Below are 23,483 nucleotides of genomic sequence, written 5' to 3' on the forward strand. Positions count from 1 at the left end.
CTACGCCGTCCGATTCACCTAGCTCTTGTCCGTTGGACTCCGCTGAATCCGCTGATTGCGGTGGAGGCTGTACTTGTGCAAAAACTGCTCCTATTCCGTATCGTGAAGCATCCGTGTAAATGATAAATCCTCGAGTAAAATCCGAATAGCCTAGAACAAGATTAGAATGAGTTAGTTCTTAAAACAGTTAAAGGCGTCCCTTTGTTCCTCCCCCCATTTCCATTCCGCTGACTTCCTAGTGAGCACAGTTAATGGATGGTCTTATCAGCAAATTCCCGTATGAATTTTCTGTAATAGCTAGCTGGACCTAAAAATGAGCTCAATTCTTTTACGTTCCTTGGGCGGGGTATTTAATAATTGCATCTAATTTTTTCGTACTTGTGTTATTCCTTTCTTGGATACAATGTACCATAAAAAATCGAGTTCCCCTTTTGAAAAATTAACATTTATTTCTTTTTAGTTTTGAACCCGCTGGTTTGAGAAATTTGAAAACACTTTGAAGTGTGTCACATGATCAGTAATTGAACTACTAAACACTATGATGTCATCTAAATAGTCCAATGCAAATTTGTACAATTCTGTTTTCAAGATGTTATTCATAGCTCGTTGAAAAGTGCTTGGCGCATTTGTTAGTCCAAACGGCATCCGATTAAATTCGTATTGGCCAAATCCACATATGAAAGCTGTTTTTTGTTTGTCACTTTCTTCGATTTCAATTTGTTAGTAGCCGCTCAGCAAGTCCAATGTTGAAAAATAGACAGACCCACACAACGCGTCGATTGTGTCATCTATCCTAGGTCCAGGATATTTATCCTTGACAGTAGTTTTATTTAAAGCTCTGTAGCCGATGCACATACCCATCTCTCCGTCTTTTTGGTACTATCACTAGGGCTGCAGCAAAAAGGCTTTGACATTCTCTTATTATTTTGTTACTTAGCATTACTTCTATCTTAGTCTTAACGACGAGTTTTAGGGCCTCGGGTGTTCTTCGTAGTCTTTTATTAATGGGGGAGTGATGACCAATGGTGATGTGATTTTTCACATCTGTTGCTAGACCTAAATCAGATTCTTTGTCTGCAAAAAGATTTGAGTGTTTCTTCAATAAAATACAAATTTTGTTTCGTATTCATCTGACATATTAAGTACTTGTTCTTCAACGGTATTGTTTGTCTGCTCAGTTGTATTGTTAAAGTCTCATTGGGCAAAGGATTCTAAATTACGATAATTTTTTTGGTTTAAGGTCATCGTCTTCTCTATCGACTGGAATTTGTGGAATATGTATACCTGCTTTGCTAAATGTTAGGCTTTAAATGGGTAGGGTATTACTCCCAAAGTATCTTTTATTCCAAAGTGATCATAACATATTTGCCTATCTCTAGTGTTAATCTTTACATTATTGTTGGATAAGAAATCTAATCCTAAGTTACAATGTTTATTTAAATTTTCCATAACGTACAGTACCCACCAAACGATTAGGTACACCCTCGTTTTTTAGTGCATTCTTATGGCGCTACGGGTCTTAGGAAAACTTGAATATCTTTTTACTGATCAGGACTAAATCTTTTTTTCTTTTTTCCTTTATCAGAAGAGAAAGTGCTCTAAAAGTTATCTTAACATGAAAAAATTGTAGAAGTTACACCCAGGGCGCTAAAGTATCGTTGGATATGTGTTTCTGTATGGTGGGCGTTGATAGGTTTGATATTTAGGTTGTCTGTACCGCGATTAGGTACTGTCTCTTTGTCTTGAATTGTAATTTCTGTGATATGGACTGCTCTCTCTGCTCCGACTGAGACTTCTGTCACGACTCGACTCTCTACTGGTATGTCTGTCTTCGAATCGGACTCTTGAATATCGTTATCTTGAAGAGCGTTCACTTGAATGCGGTATTCTCTGACTTAATCCGAAAAGAGGATAGGTAATGTCTGTTAATTGTCTTTCATATTTAGTAGAGTCCTTGGACTCTACTAAATATGTTTCGTCCTTGGACGTCAACATCGCAAGAACCATCAACATCCTTGGACCGACAAAGCGCAAGGATTCAGTACCTAAAGGACGCTGTCATCCGCCACGAAAAGGAGCTCATCCGCATCATACAGAGCATGCAGTGTGACCAACGACGTGCTAAACACGCAAAAGCTGTTTCAACGGCCCAATACAATAGATGGCTGGTAGCCGAAGAGCTTGGTCTTCGGCAATAAGTCAAACTAATTGCAACCGGAAACATTGTTTCAGCCCTACAATGGAACAATGGACCCTTACAACAGCCAATTTCACGACGGAGACAAAAAATTATGGACCTCAACCACGGTTTGACAATTTCCCGATTTGCCGGTCAGGTTGGGAACTCACGCCATTCTACTGGGCTGGAGAAATCGTGAATTTCAACGACAACCCTCACGCCTATCGCATAAACGCGTAGCAACCGGTCGAAGCATCTGCCGTCATCCCACAGTGCGATTTGGCCGACGCTTTCCGATACCAGGACGTCAATTTCTTCGAGTACCAACATCAAACCAATCCCGCTTATTCGGAAGCCCACATTAATCCGATGGGTATCATGGCTGATATCACAGCCTCAATGAACGAACACTCTATAACTGGTTCCAATCAAATGGCAGGGACATCGGCTATCGTCGTATCCGCTGCCGAAAAGCAGGTCTCGCAACCTTTACCAATTAGTTCGAGAATTTTAAAGTCTACTCATTCATCATCCTGCTCATCGCTATCTTCCTACTGATCGCTCAATCTTGTTACCCCCTCGGATTTTGTGGTTTGATATGGAAATGTTGTTGTAAATCCACACGTCCTCCACCTAGATCGGTTTACCAACCAAGGAGCATCCAATTGGCAGGTCTCTGAATTTTCTTTTGGATTGCGGGACGCAATCTGGTATAACGGGGAGTGATGTAACGAAACGCCAAGCGAAGCCCCTTCTTACCCTTTTTGGCTTAATTAGACTAAGACCTTATTTCTGAAACTCTCTTTAACTTTAGTTCTTCAAAAGTTTTAACAATTATACGAAAGGATACATCTTGATAAGATCTATCCATTTCTGTAAAAATATTGCTTAAAAAGTACTTATTGGAGAAGTAAACCGCTTCGCCACTTTTCAGGTAGGTCGGTGTGGTTTAGCGGGTCTAAGGTATCCCCCATCTCCAAGTAATACGTGAAATTAAAATATTTTTTTGCGGAGAAACTATAAGACAAAAATAAATACATTTTATAGAAATGGATAGCTCTTGATAAGCACTTTCTATTTCTATATAATTTATGAAAAAATATTCATACACAAAAAAATTTAAAAAAACAAAGAAAATTGTTACTTAAGTCTATAGGATCGAGTATATCTCTTAAGCGCAAAAACTACAATAAACTTCTTGTCCAAAATATTTTTGTTTATGAATTTACAGAAATGGATAGCTCTTTAAATAAAAGCTATCCATTTGTGTAAAATTTATTATTTTTGGTCTTAGAGTTTTCCGTTTTCCCGCAAAACATTATTTAAATATTACTTATTATTAAGGGGTGGGGATTACCGGATACCGGCTAAACCGCACCGACCTAAACAGAAAATGGAAAATTGGGTTACTCTTTCAATAGACCTCTTGCAGAACGTGGATAGCAGGATTCCTGTAGTCCGGCAATGTTGCTATCCGCCATCTTAGGAAAACCACACCCTTTTTTAACAGGGTCTCTTATGGGATTATTTTTTATAGTTGAATAATTTCTAAAGTGGTTAGCAGTGGATTGGATTTGGTAAATTTTGCCGGATTTGACAAATTCATTTCAACGATTTTCAAATCCAAATCAAATCATTTTTTTAAAAATCTAAGAATTTCAAATCAAGTTAAATGGAAAAAGAGTCAAATCCAAATCAATCATAAATTGATTTGATTTTTGTCAAATACTTCAATTAAATCAAATCCAAATCAAATCCCAATCAAAATAATAAACCAAAGTAAGAAACAAACTTGTTTATTCTGAGTACTTTATTCAACTGACACTACAAAACTTACTATTTAAAGTCTTCTGTTTTAAGTGGAACCTATCTACTTATTTCAATGAAAAAACAAAACAAAAAAAAGGTTAACAGGTGGCACCAACCCACAAGAAAATATCAACCAAACTAGATTGGGATAAGTGACAGTGACAGCCATGTAGTAATGGCAAATGATTATGAAAGGAAATGACAGTTCTTTTTTTATAAACAACAACATTTGAAAAAGGCCAGCTTTGATTCCATTCCGTTTTGCTGATTTAATATCAACAGCCGTGCTGAAGCCACACTCAATATTACTTGATGACGCTGGAACGCCCATCACGTCTCTAGCTATGAGGGAAAGAGCTGAGAATCTGTGCGCCTTTAGTTTCCAGAATAGCAGAGGACTATAAGACAAATCAAATTCTCCTGAGTCGTTAACAATCACGGGTTCGGCAAGATATTTTTGAAATTCCTCCAATACTTTCTCTCTAGCACCATGAAACTGAGGTTGTGATTGAGGCAAAACCGAGGACAACATAGGGCGATTAAATTTACTTTGCTTCGCAGCCGCTGAAGTCTCTTGAGAGTCCAGTGAATTCTGACGTCTTTCATTGGTAGAACTCTCACTTTCCTCTCACCTTAACTATAAATAAAGTACAAATTAGTCCATTAAATCACTTCCAGGGAAATGTAAATTCAGTTAACATTTCAATGAAGTTTGAAATTTCTTCCTACACGTTATTGGATAGCGGGACAAAATGACATCTGAGACTGCTTTGAGAACAGCTTTCTCGTCGAGACCACTAGCTTTTATGAACGATGTCTTGATGCGAGGGTCTAGTATTGATCCTATTCATAAGAAATAATTATTACAAATATTTGCGAAGAACATGAAATAATTAAACTAATCCCAGTCAAAAGTTTAACACTTACCAATTAAATAGAGTGAATCATTAAGAACGTAACTCAGTCTAGCCTTGACGGACTTTTGGAGAGCTTTGGCCTCTGTTTTACATGATATGATGGATCGAGCATCAGGATTTACTTCAGGATCCAGGCTACACTTGTTTACTAGATCTAGGCAGAATGGTATTACCAGTCCGAACGTTTCGTGTTCTTTCTTAAATGCATCCGTTGCCAGTTTAAATGGTCCAAGCAAAATGATGAGCTCACGCAAACACTTTATTTGTATGGCTGTAAGAGAACCGTGAACAGCACAGCTGTTAAGTTTTGATTGTATGCTGGGATCCTTTTCTATGGCTTCCAATGAACCCTTTATCATCCCATATTGCGAACTCCAGCGGGTTTGATTTCACATTGGAATTTTGAAACCAACACAATTCAATAACGTCTTCGTGTCCACAACACTTCTTCTAATACCACCAACAATCTTCCCTAGAAGATTCAATTAGTCTTTGGCAACTTTCTGATTAAATAAACCTTTAATGAGAAAAAGAATTGTAAGGATGGGGAATGGTTTTCTAGTTTTCCTTACTTTTAATATTGAATATGGGGAATAGTTGTGTGTGATGATGATGAGTTTACTGTTGCACAACGTTTTTGATAAAGACCGAGATAACAGTTAACAAGACGAGCCCGATTAAAAGAGACTTACTGACGAAGACTGCAGAAAACTAAAGGAGACTTGACTGAAGACGACTGCAGGGTGAACTGGTGAAGACTGCAAAAGAGACTCAAAGATGAACGAAAGGTGACTGAAACATGACTGGCACAAGACTGACACAAGACTGACTCAAGACTGACACAATGCTGACTGACAATCGGGGAAAAGGGCAACCTTTATACGACGGAGCAAGGTCACTTAGGGTGAGGTGTCACAAAGGGAATTAATACTTTGCGTATAAATGTAACACCTATGTGAAGAATTCACACGTTTGAAGGCCAGTCAGAAGGGAGATTGAAGGCCGGAGCCATCGGTAGATGACCTATCGGCGGAAGAGGGGAAAAGGGTTGTAAGCGTGGGAAAGGAGAAAGGGATGTAAGGAACGCGGCTGGTCGTCCCTTACAGAATCAAAGAAAAATAAAATAACCGTCCTCAAGGACCAGAAGTCCGTCTTTGATGGCTAGTTGGATGTGATGGGGCAAACATCTTGCGTGATCAGAAGCCGTAATGTTGTATCCAGTTTCATTATATCTCCAACTGTTATCGTTGAGTAACGTATCTAAATCCAGGTCAAAGGCCAAATGATCTTCGAAATCCCGATGGATTGTTTCCTCCGTCGTCGTTATCTGCTTCGCCAATAAATTCCGCAAACTCGGGCATCAGTAGATAATTTGGAACATTTATTCTGGCTTCAATTTCAATTTCTACCAACTCCTCTTCCGTCTCGTTCACAAAGGTAGGAAGCTGAAGCCTTAAAGCAGCTACCATGTTCCGGGCATTATCTGTAACACACTGTATTACCTGTGAAAACCAGAAGCAATAAAAATAGATTCAGTTAGCAGAAGGATTTGATTTTTGAAACATTTACCTTTTTATTGATTTCCCAATCTTCAATGAACGACTCATATTCTGCAAAGACAGCAGCTGCCGTAAGATTCTTTGGCATCTCCCGTAGGGCAAGGAATGCTGTGAATAGTACATAGTCACAAGTCACTGCGGAACATAATACTCCCAAGAATCCCTCCATTGCATTCGAAGACCACAAATCCATCATTACCGAACATGCAGGTGATGAGGCAAGACGTTTTTTTACTGCTGCTGCAACCTCCTCGTAAAGATTAGGAATTAAAGTGTCTCGCATTCTTTGGTAACAAGGAAGTTTATAATCGGGAACTGCAGCGGCCATTAAGTTTCGAAACCCCTTTTGCTGTAAAATTGTGAAGGGTAGGTTGTCCTTGCAGATCATTAACGTAACCAATTTATCCCATTGTTCTTTTTTGGCATTTGAAGTTTTCTTTCGATTAAAAACAAACGTTGTCATCGATGATTGGTTGAGTCTTGGTTTAGGTGACACTTTGGTGAAAATGTTGCTTTATTCGTCCACGTGATTCCTTTTGATATGTCGTAGAAAGTTTGAAAACGAGTCTCTGTTTCCGGAATGATGAGCCACCAGAACTGCAGAACTTGCACTTAGCAAGTACTTTACCCGATGAACAGTTTTTCCTCCATTCTTGCCATTTGCTTTGTTCAAAAATCGGGATGGAATGCGCACATTCTGGTAACTTGGACGTGGAAGGTAGTTGTGTTTCTTGGTCCGACTGGACATCTTCCGTTTCCATATTAATAGATAGCTCGTGATCTTCTTCTTCAGCTAATAGACGTAATAGGACATCTTCTTCGACTCCTAGAGAAATGCCTTGAGCAAGAGCAGTATTGCTAAAATTTGTAGATTGAACGATATGCCCACTGCCTGAGCTTCCACGTCCTCTTGAGCTTCCACGTCCTTGTGAGCTACCACCTCGTGAGCAACCACTACCTCGTGATCCGTTTTGGTTTCCTCTGGTACTCATTCTAAAATGTCAGTTTAAAAACGATTGATGAATTCAGATTTCTAAAATATTAGTTATTTAAGTATTACCTTAATCATCTGAACTACATAACTAGACCTGGCTAATAAGTCGCAATCAAAATTTAAAATTGGCTCACAGTAACACCATGTGAACAGAAAGTGTTGGGGACTAGTGCAACCATTCCGTGGAACGCATTGGCCTCTCTTTAGGTTCTGCTAAACAGTGTCTTTGGTCTTCTTCGCTACTGTCTTCTAGTGACTGTAATACAGAGCACTCTTGATCCCCACAGATTGAATCAATTGTAAGGAACAATTATTTACACATCTATAGAGTTACCAGGTACTATACATTATATAATTCTATGCATGTTAAACAGCCCCACACAATGACAAAGCGCTGGCATGTACAAGCCCACCTCACGTGGCTAGACATTATCGTAACACTCATGTGTTACTCCTAACAGGTTATGGGCCCAGCTTCACGCTACCTAACCAAAGCATAAAATGAGCTCAACGACTCCCAGAGAAGTTAGCCATATCGCTCAATACGATGGGACAAATTTTCCACTTTGGAAATTGGGACTGTGGACCCTTCTTGAAGAGCACAACCTGGAAGAGATTGTCACCGGTATCTCAACCAAGCCAGTTGAAGAAAGAGGACCAGCCAGTGGTGACCCACCACAGCCAGGTCACGTCACCAACGCAGCTGCCATAGCTGACTGGAAGAGACGCGATTGCAAAGCCAGAGGCCTGATCCTATCCACCGTGAAGGTGGATCAGCAATTACTTCTTATCAGCTGCACAAATGCTCATCAAATGTGGGAAGCACTATCAGCCCAGCACGTTGAGCACGCTGCTAACAATCAGTACAGCCTTCTCTCCAGCTATTACCACTACAGCTACAAGCCGGGCAACGACATGAAAACCCATATCAGCGAGATCAAGAATCTCGCCCAGCGCCTGAAAGACGTGGGCATGCCACAGACTGAGCAACAAATAGTGACCAAAATCACCTGCACACTACCTGAGGAATATCAAAGCTTCGTATCGAACCTGCGATATGCACCCGCCACATCTCAAACTCTGGCAGCCATCACTACTGACTTACTCGAGGAAGAAAGAATGAAAGCCAGATGGAAGATTCCCACGGTGGTTCCAAGCACATCTTCAGCTTCCTCCGATGCAGCGTTTTTTGCTCAGCAGTCTGTCAACCCTTTTTCGTCACACTCAAACCGAGGCTTGTTTAAGAAGAGGAGGGGCGCTCACAATCCCAATCAAGGCAATCCCAAGAAATGGAAACCATCAGACCACTTTCAGGGCTCGCAAGAAAACCGACAGTCCGAAGGCGTGGCATGTGAATACTGTCACCGAATTACGACGCCAAACCACACAGCTGACGCATGCCGAACGAAAGCCCGACACCAGCGAGCAATGCAAGAAATGGCCGGTTTAGTAAAGCTCAAGAAAGAGGACAACGGAGCCATGGCCGTCTACGACACCAACAACATGGACACACGTCTTCTAGAACAGGATTTCAGCATGATCTCATTCACTTCTCGATTTGCCACCCGAAGCAACGGTGACTACTTTGCTGACTCTGGAGCCACTCGCCACATGACCGACCAAAAGGAGACGCTATCCAACTTCACGCCCGTGGAGAATGGCACTTGGTCAGTCAAGGGTATCGGCTCGTCCAACTATCCGGTTTTGGGAACTGGCGACGTTGACATCTGGATCCACATCAACAACTCGCTGAAACCCGCTACTTTAAAGGACGTGCTTTACGTTCCTGGTTTACAAACGAATCTGTTCTCGATTGCGGCTGCAACTGATGCTGCATGGACGGCAACCTTCACCGCGTCTAGAGTCGAGTTCACCTCCAAAGAAGAGGGACTAACAATGGTTGGAGAGAGAGTTGGTAAAACTCTTTACCTGTTGGCCATCAGCCCAAGGCGTTCTTCCGAACCGCAATTAGACGGAGCCTTTCCTTCATCCTTGTCCACCAGCCTCGCCACCTGGCACAAACGACTCGCTCACACCGGGTACAAGAACATCCTTCGAATGGCATCTGATGGAGCAGTCCACGGTTTAGACGTCGTCAGCAAAGACATCCCAACCGATCCATGTTTGGGTTGTGAGTACGGAAAGAGCCATCGACTTCCCTTTCCAGCTGGCCGCAAACGAGCGACGTACGCCGGTGAACTGATCCACTCCGATCTATGTGGACCAATGCAGAAGGCAACGTCGAGAGGCATGCTGTACTACGTCATCTTCGTCGACGACTTCAGCGGCTACCGTTTCATTCGTTTTCTGAAACAGAAATCTGAAGCGGCTCAATGCTTCATGGAATTAATCAACGTCGTCCGCGGTGAGACCGGAAACTTAGTTCGTGTCCTACGCACCGACGGCGGAGGAGAATGGAACAGCAACGAGTTCGCCGCATGGCTCAACAAAAAGGGCATCAGACACGAAAGCAGTGCTCCGCACACACCTCAACAAGACGGAGTCTCCGAACGTTCAATTCGAACAGTCACTGAAGGCGCTCGCAGCTACCTCTACGACTCTCACGATCAAGATGAGCCCTTCAAATCTTCCGACAAGATCTCCAGCAAAACTGAAAGCCTCATCAAATACTCTCACCTACCGATTCACCTCTGGGCAGAGGCAGCTTCCTGTGTCGTCTACACTCGGAATAGAGTGCTCTGTAAGGCCTCAACGGTCACCCCTTTTGAACGCTGGCACAAGGAACGACCGGACGTGACTCATTTACGCGTTTTCGGCTCAATTGCGTTCGTCCACATTCCGGAGCCAGAAAGGAGGAAATTGGATACCAAGAGCCTGCGATGCGTCTTCGTCGGCTACTGCGAGACGAAAAAGGCCTATCGTTTTTGGGATCCAGTAGGACATTCAATCAAGATTAGCCGCGACGCCAAGTTCTACGAACAACACCGACTCGTGGACGTCCCTGGTGAATCATCCATCAATCTCGAGCAGCCCAACTATAACGACCCGGTCCAATCAGTAGCCGACGTTTCTTCAGGCCCCGCACAACCAAATTCCACGGTAAATTCGGCTTCAGACACGGTCGATCCTGATCAGAGGGAGCCACTTCGCAGATCTCTTCGCGGCCGAATTCCTAGGCGGGAATGGGCCGCCATGCTAACCGCCGATCACCAAGACGATCCCGACGAACCGTACGAGCCAGATCAATACCGTGATGCTATCTGCTGCCCAGATGCGAACAAGTGGAAAACAGGGATGATGGACGAGTACGAGTCGCTCATGAAGAATGACACATGGATCTTGACGTCACTCCCTCATGGACGGCGAGCAATCAAGGGTCGCTGGACCTTCAAATACAAACCAGCTGCCAATGGAGAAGACCCGCGCTACAAGGCACGTTTCGTAGCATGTGGTTACAGTCAACGGCTCGGCATCGACTACAATGAGACGTATGCAGCAGTCGTATCCCACGACACGTTCCGCATCCTGATGTCAACCGTCGCCGCACTGGACCTGGAAATGGTACAGCTCGACGTAAAGACCGCATTTCTGTATGGCGACCTTGAAGAGGAAATTTACCTCGAGCAACCGGAGGGATTTGTTGTGGCCGGCCACGAGACGGAGGTGTGCCGCCTAAAAAGGTCCATCTACGGTCTGAAGCAGGCATCCCACGTCTGGAGCGCGCGATTCAGTGCTTTCCTTCATCAACAGGAGTTCAAGCAGAGTAATGCCGACCCTTGCCTCTTCGTTCGTAAACGAGAAAACGAGACCACCTTCCTAGTCATCTACGTGGATGACGGGATAATCGCCAGTAATCAACCATCATCCATCACGGACCTCCTGGAGGCTCTCAAAGAAGAATTCGAGATCCGATCCTACACGCCAGGCCGTTTTGTGGGAGTGGACATCACAAGAAAAAGACTCCAACGAGAACTGTACCTCACCCAGTCGCGCTACACGTCGAAAATCATCCATCGATTTCACATGTCAACTTGTCACCCTAAGGCGACACCAGCCGAACCCAACATGCACCTCACTCTTCCATCAGCGCAGGGGGAGCAGGCAGAGAGCACAGGTATTGACCTTTACAGACAAGCGGTCGGCAGTCTACTCTACCTGGCGCTGATGACAAGACCGGACATTTCCTACGCCGTCGGACAGGTGTCTCGATTCGTCGAAAGACACGACTCATCCCATTGGAAAGCAGTTCGTCGCGTGATTTCTTACCTCCGTGGAACAGTTAACTACGGCATCCGATCAACGGATCAAATCCAGGCACCATCACTGGATACACCGATGCGGACTACGCCGGTTGCCCAGATGAACGACGCTCCACTTCCGGAAGTGTCTTCATCCTCAACGGCGGTGCGGTGACCTGGTTCAGCCGACGACAAGATTGCATCTCACAGTCGACGACAGAGGCTGAGTTTGTTGCTTCCAATGAAACTTGCAAATCGGCCGTCTGGCTTCGGAGCATCTTACCGGACCTCTCACAGAAGAAAAGCGGGCCGACTCTCATCATGTGCGACAACCAAAGCGCGATTCAGCTAATCAAACACCCTCACCAGAGACAGAAAACGAAGCACATAGCGGTCCGCTATCACTTCATCCGCAGCCAAGAGAAAGCAGGAGCAATCAAAATGGAGTACATCACATCCGAGAATCAATTAGCTGACACATTCACCAAGGCACTGCCCGAGCCGCGTTTCTCCCGTCTGCGCGCAGAGCTGGGAGTTCTTCCAGTGCCGGAGTAGTCCATCTCATCCAGGACTAACAGCTGTCGTTTAGTAAATCCCTCCATGCTCCATATCGTGTTTGTACTACGCCCTTATAGATGTCTTTCTCTCAGCACTTCGACTCTTTAATTTTGTTATGTGATTATCTCACGGTATGTTTGAGGCGGAGTGTTGGGGACTAGTGCAACCATTCCGTGGAACGCATTGGCCTCTCTTTAGGTTCTGCTAAACAGTGTCTTTGGTCTTCTTCGCTACTGTCTTCTAGTGACTGTAATACAGAGCACTCTTGATCCCCACAGATTGAATCAATTGTAAGGAACAATTATTTACACATCTATAGAGTTACCAGGTACTATACATTATATAATTCTATGCATGTTAAACAGCCCCACACAATGACAAAGCGCTGGCATGTACAAGCCCACCTCACGTGGCTAGACATTATCGTAACACTCATGTGTTACTCCTAACAGAAAGAAACATAACTTGCAGACCTAACTAGAACTTATCTACAAAGGAAAACGTATTACTGTTATTAGGCTTTGGAACATGGAGTATAAACAGAATTTATACACTTTTAGCCTAAATGGACTTATACTACCTTTTGATTATCTTTGAATTTTTCAATGAGTTGAGAGATATCAGATATGGACAGAAAAGTTGCCACAATCACGTTTAAGTAGTGCCAATCTAATGAAAAGGAGAACATATAAAACCGAGTAGGAAATAGAAATATGAATTAAATATTTTATACCTGCAGAGAAAATTATAGTATAGTACTATATATAATGTATTTTAATAAACCACCTAGTTAACGATATATTCAATGTTACACACAATCGTGGCTGGTTACAAACACTCGCGTATTGAAAGAAGGAAGAAGTTGTAAAATGGGGAAAATGACCAATGAGACATGACAAGTAGGATGGAATAAGAAAACAACTGCCGAACTGAAAGTGTCAGCGAAATTGGACCTTTCGCCTCTGCGCTTTGCCCTTTGGTGGTCATTGATTTAGTTAATCTTAATTATTTGGATTTGGAATTTGAAATTGATTTGATTTTTCCGACAATTTGCGTCAAATCCAAATCAAATCACTTCCTTTTCCCAAAATCGAAAATCCAATCAAAATCCTCGAAGTTTTCGAATTTGATCTGGATTTGAGTGATTTGATGGCCCCAAATCCAATGCACTGTTTAAGGCTTTGTAGAGCTCGTCTACTGTTGTTATAAACCACAGCAGTGCCAGCAAGAAAAACAACATTGGTAAGGGCATCGCCAGTGCTTTTTTTGTGGCCAACAGCAGACTAACTCTACAAAACCAGCAGACGAAATTCAAAATGACTACCTTTGTATCCCCCTATTCTCTTCCTTCAAATTCCAGACCAAACAGACACAACGCCAGCTATGGAGCTTAACATGCGTAGCTCAAAGCTCTACAATGCAAAAGGGACCCCTGTTACTATTCCTGGAGTACAGTATCCTGCACAAAAATCCGAACACCGATTTAATTTTTTAAAGCCACCTATTGGCGGGGTAAAGGGTTTTGGTTTGTTTTTCTTTAAGAGGTAGGGTAGACGGGGTGATGGACACATAGGGCAGGGTTGGGTAAGTCTAGAAAAAGTTTTTTTTATGCCTTAAGGTATCACGCTTTAAGGCAAGTAACAGGTCAGGACATTTTTGCAACCCCCAGGGTGGTGTGTTTTTTTTTACGACAATTGGAAATGTTGGATTTAGGCTGTGTAATATTCCTTACCCAAAATAAATTAGATAGCTGCCTGTGCACAATTATGTCGATACTGATGGCATATGTGTAGAGCCTCTGATTGTGACGCCGTAGATCAGTGTCCGATTCTCCATAAGGAAATGCGAAATATTTCGTATCATTATAATATTCTTCATTCGAATATGATTGGAATATTAATTTTTTTAGAACGAAGTGAATTATTATTTTTTAAGTTATTTAATAAACAAAAAAAGCGCATATTGCTCGATGTAAAATTGTTTTAAATATGAACGAGAATTTCTCGTAAGGTAACCACAATAATGGATCACTTCATCTGGAATCGAACACAGATCTCCAGCATCACATTTAGAAAGGCTAACCCTACGCCATTGACAACAACGTAAACATTCACAGGCAGCTGGAATATAAGCTAAATTGTTTCGGTAAGCAACATTACCAAGCCCAAGCCCTAAATTTCCAACTGTCGTTTAAAAAAACACACCACCCTGGGGGTTGCAAAAATGTTCTGACCTGTAACTTGCCTTAAAGCGTAATACCTTAAGGCATTTTTTAATATCTAGACTTACCCAACCCTGCCCTGTCTGTCATGTCAATCATCCCGTCTACCCTCCCTCTTAAAAAAAAAAAAAAAAAACGCTACTCTGCCAATAGGTGGCTTTAAATAATTAAATCGGTGTTCGGATTTTTGTGCAGGATACTGTACTTCATGTAGGGAACGGCCCCGACCATAATGGGGACACATTTTGCCAATCAGGTTTCGAAATTCGGGGCTCTGGGCGGGGCGTTCGGGGTTCGGGGTGAAAATTTTTGAACCCCGATCTCAATCGGGGTTGTATCGGGGTGCCTAATCGGGGATACACCTCCGATTACAGTCAATCAATCGACGTAAAAACATAATCGATTGAGTCGAAATCGATTATTATGATGAACATCGGGGAGTTCGCACAACAAGTTCTCTGAGACGGCGTCTTAACGTGCAGACGATAAATACGCCAATGCTAAAGGATAGGGCCTTCCGAAGAATCGATTCTTTTCCGGTCTTTTAACGATTCAATACTTCACCATCTAGCCAAGACATACTTCACATTTAATCCGTAAACAGTTTACGTGTTACTACGTATTATTACTATAAAATATATAATAATTATTATTCCTATATGTTATATATATCCCTATATTTTTACATCCTATACAGTCATGCGTGGAAGTTTCTGTAGCAGGCAAATGGGTCTATATCCTTCTATTTCTTTTTGATGGAGGGGATAGTTTGGTGCCTACCGTACCCCTTTATAGTCCGGTCGGGCTAGGTTTTAACCCCAAACAAATTGTAATAAGTTGTTTTTTACATGAGCTGTGTTTATATCCCTTTGATCTATGCCCTGTTAAAAAGCTCCCGAAAAATATTAATATTTAGTGTACTTATTTTATTTTTAAAATATGCGTGTTTTTGTGATTCGATTAAAACTATTAAAATACAAGAAAAGAGAAATTTGAAAAAATGAACTTTGTTAGTTATTCCCTCATTTATATTCAGGATAAATTTTGGTTACATAACCTTAAAAGTGTGAAATTCACAGCCACTTTTAGTTTCCGCCACTGGAGGGCCACTGTTGGATATAAATTTAAACAATATAACAGAACGCCACAGCGCTCACTGCGGGTGTGGCGGAAACTAGAACGTGTAATAAGAAAATTTGGGGAAAATTGGGTTTATATATCATGAAATAACTTGAAAAGTAAAACTAGCTCCCGGAAATCATTTATTGGGGTGGTAAAGGATAAACCGCCGATTAAAATGAGACCTTAATGGATGAGGAGCGAACTCTAGTTCATTATCGGCAACGATTTTCGTTGTCATGATTTTTACATAAGAGCCGTGTTAAACACGGACGCGTTTTTAAGGGGGAAAAAAAGGAGGTGACCAGCTAAAAGTGGCTGTGAATTTCACACTTTTAAGGTTATGTAAACAAAATTTATCCTGAATATAAATGAGGGAATAACTAACAAAGTTCATTTTTTCAAATTTCTATTTTCTTGTATTTTAATAGTTTTAATCGAATCACAAATACACGCATATTTTAAAAATTAAAATAAGTACACTAAATATTAATATTTTTCGGGAGCTTTTTAACAGGGCATAGATCAAAGGGATATAAACACAGCTCATGTAAAAAACCACTTATTACAATTGGTTTGGGGTTCAACATACACTTTTTGCTAGCCCGACCGGACTATTATGCTATTCCTATTTCTCTTTCTTTGCAACCCGCGAAAATGATGCATCATTAAAAGTAGGAAAATTGACTGAAACGTAGAGGAAGAGAAGAATGGAAAGAAAACGAGGGTATGGTAGGCACCTAGTATCCCTTCCGTCCAAACAAAATGAAAGGATATAGACCCATTTGCCTGCTAAAGAAACTTGCACGCATGACTGTATATCCAATATACTACGTATAATATGTATTAATAACTTAACGTTATCCGTAAAAATATAAATATGGAATAGACAAATTTTACAGAAATGGAGAGCCCTCAACAAGACGTATCCATTTCTGTTAAATTGTTGCTTTAAAAGCATAAACTTGAGTAGTAAACCAATTGGCTATTTTTTTTGTAGTTCGGTGTGGTTTGACGGGTCTCAGGGAATTTCCTGCCCAATAAAAATCATAATCGGGAAAACAATTGGTCAAAACTTTATAAAAATTACCGAAATGGATAGCTCTTGATAATCTCTATCCATTTTTGTAAAATAATTGCTTAAAAAGTAATTACTCGAGTGGTAAACCGATTAGCCATTTTTAGGGCAGGTTGGTGCGGTTTTAATGGGTAATCCTCTCCTTCCAGTCATACACGAAATTTCAAAAATTATTATCGGGGAAACTATAAGCCCGAAATCAATAAATTTTACAGAAATAGATAGTTCTCGGTGAGGGCTATCCATTTATGTAAAAGTTATGAAAAAATATTCATAAACAAAAAAGTTAAAGACAAGAATTTTTTTTTAGTTTTGCGTTCTATAGATATACTGGACCTAATAGATGTAAGTGAAAAATTTCATTCTTTTTAAAACTTTTTTGTTTGCCGCACCGAGGTCGCGTAGCGACCGAAGAGCAGTTAGGATTGTATGTCAATAAAGAGAAGACCTTAACCTTGTGTTGACCCTTTTATTACCCAGCCTTTTAACGTAAAAAATGGCAAAGAAAGAGAGTCTACCCGCTAGGGTACCGCCCCTTTCTACATCAGGCCTTTTTCACCAGGAATACACAAAAAATTTATGAGTTCCATTTTCCGGTTTTGAATCTGTTTCCTCTGTTGGACTGATCTTTGCTTCTACCGGAATATTTTCGGTTGAAGGATCCACCGCACCTGGGGAAAAAATTAGATAGATATAAGTAAATTGGGTTGGGCAGGGCGGGGAAGACCGACAAGGTTGAGGTCTTCTCTTTATTGACATACTTTCCTAACTGCTCTTCGGTCGCTACGCGACCTCGAGCAATTGTATAATTGCATGTCAATTGCTCGATCTCAACCTTGTGATTTTAAAGCATCAGTTGACTATTGCCAGTCCGTCCGGTTCTGGCTCGACAACCGGGCGCTGATAGTGTTTCGAAAAGACGGACTCTGTAGCCCAATTTCCGGCTTTTAGTATATGCTCCACCGGAATTCCGGATGCAAATGCTTTAGAGGCTGCGGCCCCTCTAGTCGAATGCGCCGAAAACATATTTACATCAATTCTGGAGTTTGTCAAGACTTCCTTGACCCAGCGGGTGATCGTGGATGCCCCAACCGATTTGTGAGGGGTATTTAGGCCTAAAAGAAGCGTTTTGCCAAAAACGTGGCTTCTGAAGTCAAAAGATTCAATCAAGTAAGTGGACATGCAGGCTAATGGACACGCGAGATATTCCGGATTATTCGGGCGAGCGCAAAGGACTGAAGAGGTCCCTTTTTCTGATTTTTACGCAATTTGGACAGCGTAAATTTCACACCTAAATTACTCACCACGATGGAATCATGCTCGATAGCTGCCAACTCCGAAATCCTACACAGGGAGGTTAGAGGCAGGAGAACTGTTAACTTTAAAGGTAGCTATTTGAAAGATAAGTTGCCGTTAGGGCCAAGAGATTCAAGATATACAATCACCAAATTAACATCCCAGAATCCTCTGCATTTAGCCGACGGCGGGTTTGAAGTAAATATCCCTTTCAACAACCTTATCACCAACGGTTGCTTACCTAGATCGAAGCCCTCAATCTTTTCGACGGTCGCTGACAGCATGAACCAATAAACGTTCACTGACCTGTACGCCTTCCCTTGATCAGCTAGGTTGCATAGGAAGTCCAGAACTTTGTTTAAAGAAGGAGACAGGGAATTCTGGTTCCTCCTAACACACCAGTCAATCCAAGCGTTCCATGCGCTTTGGTAAGTAGCAGATGTGGAGGCACGATCTGCGGCCAGAAGATATTTGATGACTCCGTCCTAGTTCTAGCAGCGATGGGAACCAGGGCTGCGTTGGCCAATACGGCTCTACTAAGGTTAGCTCGGCCTGATCTTTTCTGATATTCCCCAGGCATCGCTGGATCAGAGCAAACGGCGGGAAGGCGTAAGCCTGCAGTTGATGCCAATCCAGGCTGAAAGCATCTACCGCCTTGGCCGATGCAAACAGATCTATCTTTAGAATCCAGTGACAACTGATTCTCGAAAAACTGCCTGGTCGAGCATCCAGTCGCTCGCGTCCATGCGGGCTCTGGACTGAAAATCCGCCTCGTGATTCATCGCTCCCGGTAGATAGACTGCATGCAATGAAATAGAGCGGATTTCACAGAAAGATATTATTCTCTGACTAATGTTGTTGAGCCTTGCAGACTTGGTTCCAAATGCTTTGTTGACATAATTGACAGCCGTCACATTGTCCATCATTATGCGGATTGAGATTTTCGTTGCCCCGCTGGCTAACGATTCTAGGGTGTGAAGAGCTGCCATGAGCTCGAGCTCGTTGATGTGCTTGTTCGAATCACGAGAGGTCCATTGACCTCGGGCCTTACTGCTGTTTAGTACCGCACCCCACCCGATTAAACAGGCATCGGAAAATAAAATCAGATCTGGCTCCACGGCTGTCATTGGTTTCCCATTTGCTATCGCTACGTTGCGGACCCACCAAAGCAAATCATCCTTGGCCTCTGCGCTGAGAAAAACTTTGATCTGTAAGTCTTCGCGACTTTTTTCTGACTCGGAAATGTAAACCTGTTGCAATGACCTATAATGGGCCTGTGCAAACGGAATAGCCTGAATGGCCCAAGCGAAATTGCCTATTAGCTTGGCAATATCACGAAAGGATACATGAGTAGCTTTGAGAGCAATTTTACATAGGCTAACAATACTTGCAACTTTCTCCTCCAGGAGTGATAACGATAGAAATGTGACTCCACAATCAGACCATGATATTCGATTTTCCGAGACGCCACCCCGACTGATTTTTCGTGGTGAACTAGGAAATCACAACGCTCCAAAATAGATACCACTAGCTCGAAATCCTTCTCTGCCCTACTCTTGCTTTCATTTAAAATTAAGAAATCGTCCAAATAAATAATTAGGCGTAACCCGCGTTTCCTACAAAAAGCTACAACCGGCTTCAAAAGTTTAGTGAACGCCCAGGGCGCCGAAGCTAGCCCAAAGCAGAGGCAGGTAAATTGGTACAAAACCCCTTTCCACCTAATCTGAAGAAATTTTTTGTGTTCGTAAAAAACGGGGACGGTAAGGTAAGCGTCCTTTAGATCTATCTTAGTGAAAAAATCGAGTGGGCGTATAGTGTCCTTCAGAATCTGAACCTTCTCCATTTTAAAATGATGGTATTCAATATATATATTGAGACCTTTCATATTGACAATGGGGCGGTAACCGCCCGTTCTTTGTGATTACGAAAAGGCCACTTACAAAACAGAGCTCGGTTTCCGTAACGATTTCAATCACATTGTTTTTAAGGAGGGATTGAACTTCTGCATCACAGATAGCCTCAAGCTCCGCGCTCATGCCGATATTAGATTGGGTGAAAGGGATTTAAGGAATTGAAATAAATGGAATACGGACCCCTTCTGATACCGAACGAATAACCCATTGATCCTTCGTAAGCGTGGGCCAAAAATCAGCGCTAAAACGAACCCGACCACCAACAAAGTCCGAATCGTTAACAAGAGAAGCAGATGGATGGACATACCCTTTTCCGGAAAAGTTGTTGCTGAAACCTCCTCTGCTGGTACCCGACGGGAAGTTTGAGCTCGCTGACTGGCACCCACGACCATGATGATGGCTGCTACCCGAAGGACCGGAGTGGCCGGATTGTTTCTGTCCGGAATTGCTAGCCCGATTCACGATTCTTAGCTTGGTTTCGTTGTCTGCATCTTTCACCATGCTACGAAGAAATGAGCGACCGAAAAGTTCCTCACTCTCGTCTAGGTCGAAACGCTTGGGCTCTTTTAGGAGGGACTCGAATCTTGGGTCCGTTAACTTAAGAACGTTCTCCCGTCGTTTGGCTGTGATGCTGGCGAATGCGTGACCAAGTAGGCGTATCGAATCGCTGCATGCATCTGGAACGTCCAGGTCACGTCAGTCTTGTCGGCTGCTAGGGACTCGGAGATGAAGAGTAGTGGGCGTGCTATGTCCAATAGTTTGAATTGCATCGACGTCAGCGCGTTCTCCTTCTGTTCCACCTTGGTGAGTTCCGGACCTCTCTTCTCCTTCATTCTCCGGGCCACGGAATGGTCAATTTTAAGGCAGTGGAGAGACACTGACCGTTTCTGAAATTTGGGCTCGTAATACTTGCGTATCACTCTTGCGTCCGACGGCTGGAGGTAAAAAGACATGGCTTTACGAAATTTCTTGCTACGTGATCTGCTTACTGTGAATTTTCTTGAAGCTGAATCGTCCGCTTCTTCTTTCGAGCGTTTCCTGACGGGTGCGATGGGAACCTCTTCCGGATCTATGAAATCAAAGTCCACGTCCTGATGAGGTTGTGGCTGCGGCTGCGGCTGAGGCTGTGGCTGAGGCTGAGGCGTGGGGCTTCTGCTTCGTCTACGGTCGTTGCTTCCCTATCTGGCCTGGCTTGAGGTCCCGGCACCAGATCTCCTGTAGTCCCGGCTTCAGATCTCCTGTAGTCTCGGCCCGATCTTCTGTAACCTCGGTTCGATCTCCTTGAGTCTTCTGATGATGCACTAGATGACCCAGATGTACTTTCCGAATCGGATGAGCGTGGCATCTTAAATACTTTGAACTTTTTTTTTTTCTTAAGAGCTTACAAAGTCTAACCTGTGTTTTCAAGAGCTGAAAAAGGTTTGATGTAGAAGGGAGCGGTACCCTAATGGGTCGACTCTCTTTCTTTATCATTTTTTGCATTAAAAGGCTGGGTAATAAAAAGGTCAACACAAGGTTGAGGTCGAGCAATTGACATGCAATTTAACAGAAATGGATAAGTCTTGATGAGGGCTATTCATTTCTGTAAAATTTGTCTATTCCATATTTATATTTTTACGGATAACGTTAAGTTATTCATACATATTACACGTAGTATATAGGATATATAGGATTAAAAATGTAGGGATATATAAAATCTCTGAGAGATTTTACTTTGGTAAAGATGGAAGGCTATGCCGTGGTTATGGGCCCCAAACTGTTTATTGTTTCCCTGGGGGTTCCAGCCGTTCTGTGATTGGCTGAAATTGGGCAGAATTATCGCGTGTAAACTGGGGATCTTTTCGTTTTCGTTTATTTTTTATTCGATTCGCCGTATTAAACTACGTGGCTGGGCAAATTTTCAATTCTGTTGGTGTTTTTCTTCATTTTATATATTTATTACTCGGTCGAAATTCAAATTTTTATGGTTCCCGCCGGTTTGTGATTGGCTGCAAATTGGGCAGAATTATCGCGGGTATACTGGGGAACTTTTCGTTTTCATTTATTTTTCAGTTGATTAGCCGTATTAAACTACGTGTCTGGGTAAATTTTCAAGTCTGTTGGTGTTTTTGTTCATTTTAAACTTTTATTTTGTGTTTGTTTACAAATGTCGTAGGCGGCGATCGTTTGTCATTTGTTTTTTAAGCTGTAATGCAGAAAAATTTTGACTTGACAACCAACCGACGGTCCGGCCCACGCAGCCCCACATAAATCTCGAAGGCCGACACCCAGTGGCGTTTTTATATAGGACGTAATATATAGGAATAATAAGTATTATATATTTTATAGTAATAATACGTAGTAACACGTAAAATGTTTACGGAAAACGCCACTGGGTGTCGGGGTGGGTTCTACATACTGTCGTTTGTCTTTTTCATCAAGTCCCTGTGCATAGTCACTTAATTCACAGATTGTTATTATGGGCTCCCTTATCAGCCCGCCAGTTTCCTCTACAACATCCATTTTTGTCTGCTACAGAAATTAAACACGTCTACAAAAAAATTAATAATAAATAAAGTACAGTCTATATCGAGGTCAAATAAAAATTACAAGATTACCTGATAACGAAGGAATTTCGTGATCCAATTATGAATGGAACGGAAGATAATTTCAATGGAAAAAATTAAAACTAAAACTACAACGGGCGAAACTCCGTAAGCCGCCATGCAAGAACTGTTACTAGTTCGTGTCCAATTTTTTTTTCACAATTTCATCGAACTGGCAACTTCGGACGTTAGCCAACTCTATTTGCAGCCAATCACAAACCGGCGGGAACCATAAAAATTTGAATTTCGACCGAGTAATAAATATATAAAATGAAGAAAAACACCAACAGAATTGAAAATTTGCCCAGCCACGTAGTTTAATACGGCGAATCGAATAAAAAATAAACGAAAACGAAAAGATCCCTAGTTTACACGCGATAATTCTGCCCAATTTCAGCCAATCACAGAACGGCTGGAACCCCCAGGGAAACAATAAACAGTTTGGGGCCCATAAACACGACATAGCCTTCCATCTTTACCAAAGTAAAATCTCTCAGGGAAAAACGCCACTGGGTGTCGGCCTTCGAGATTTATGTGGGGCTGCGTTGGCCGAACCGTTGGTGTATCCAAAAGTCGCATTTCTCTGCATGACAGCATCCAGAACAAATGACAAACGACAGCCGCCTACGATATTTGTAAACAAACAGTCAAACACGAAATAAAAGTTATAAAATGAACACAAACACCAACAGATTGAAAATTCTGCTCAGACACGTAGTTTAATACGGCGAATCGAATAAGAAATAAATGAAAACGAAAAGTTCCCCAGTTTACCCGCGATAATTCTGCCCAATTTGCAGCCAATCACAAACCGGCGGGAACCATAAAAATTTGAATTTCGACCGAATAATAAATATATAAAATGAAGAAAAACACCAACAGAATTGAAAATTTGCCCAGACACGTAGTTTAATACGGCTAATCAAATAAAAAATAAATGAAAACGAAAAGTTCTCCAGTTTACCCGCGATAATTCTGCCCAATTTGCAGCCAATCACAGAACGGCTGGAACCCCCAGGGAAACAATAAACAGTTTGGGGCCCATAACCACGGCAT

The 23,483-nt window shown here is 42.2% G+C and overlaps 2 pseudogenes; both read right to left on the reverse strand.

Moving 5' to 3' along the window:
• Window positions 1-4,682: 4,682 nt before the first annotated feature.
• LOC116920647 lies at window positions 4,683-6,633 on the reverse strand (annotated as a pseudogene).
• A 13,539-nt stretch (window positions 6,634-20,172) lies between these two features.
• Window positions 20,173-21,187, reverse strand: LOC116922138 (annotated as a pseudogene).
• Between the last annotated feature and the right edge of the window lie 2,296 nt (window positions 21,188-23,483).

The sequence above is a fragment of the Daphnia magna genome, linkage group LG4 (genome assembly GCF_020631705.1).
Source record: "Daphnia magna isolate NIES linkage group LG4, ASM2063170v1.1, whole genome shotgun sequence".
Lineage (NCBI taxonomy): Eukaryota > Metazoa > Arthropoda > Branchiopoda > Diplostraca > Daphniidae > Daphnia > Daphnia magna.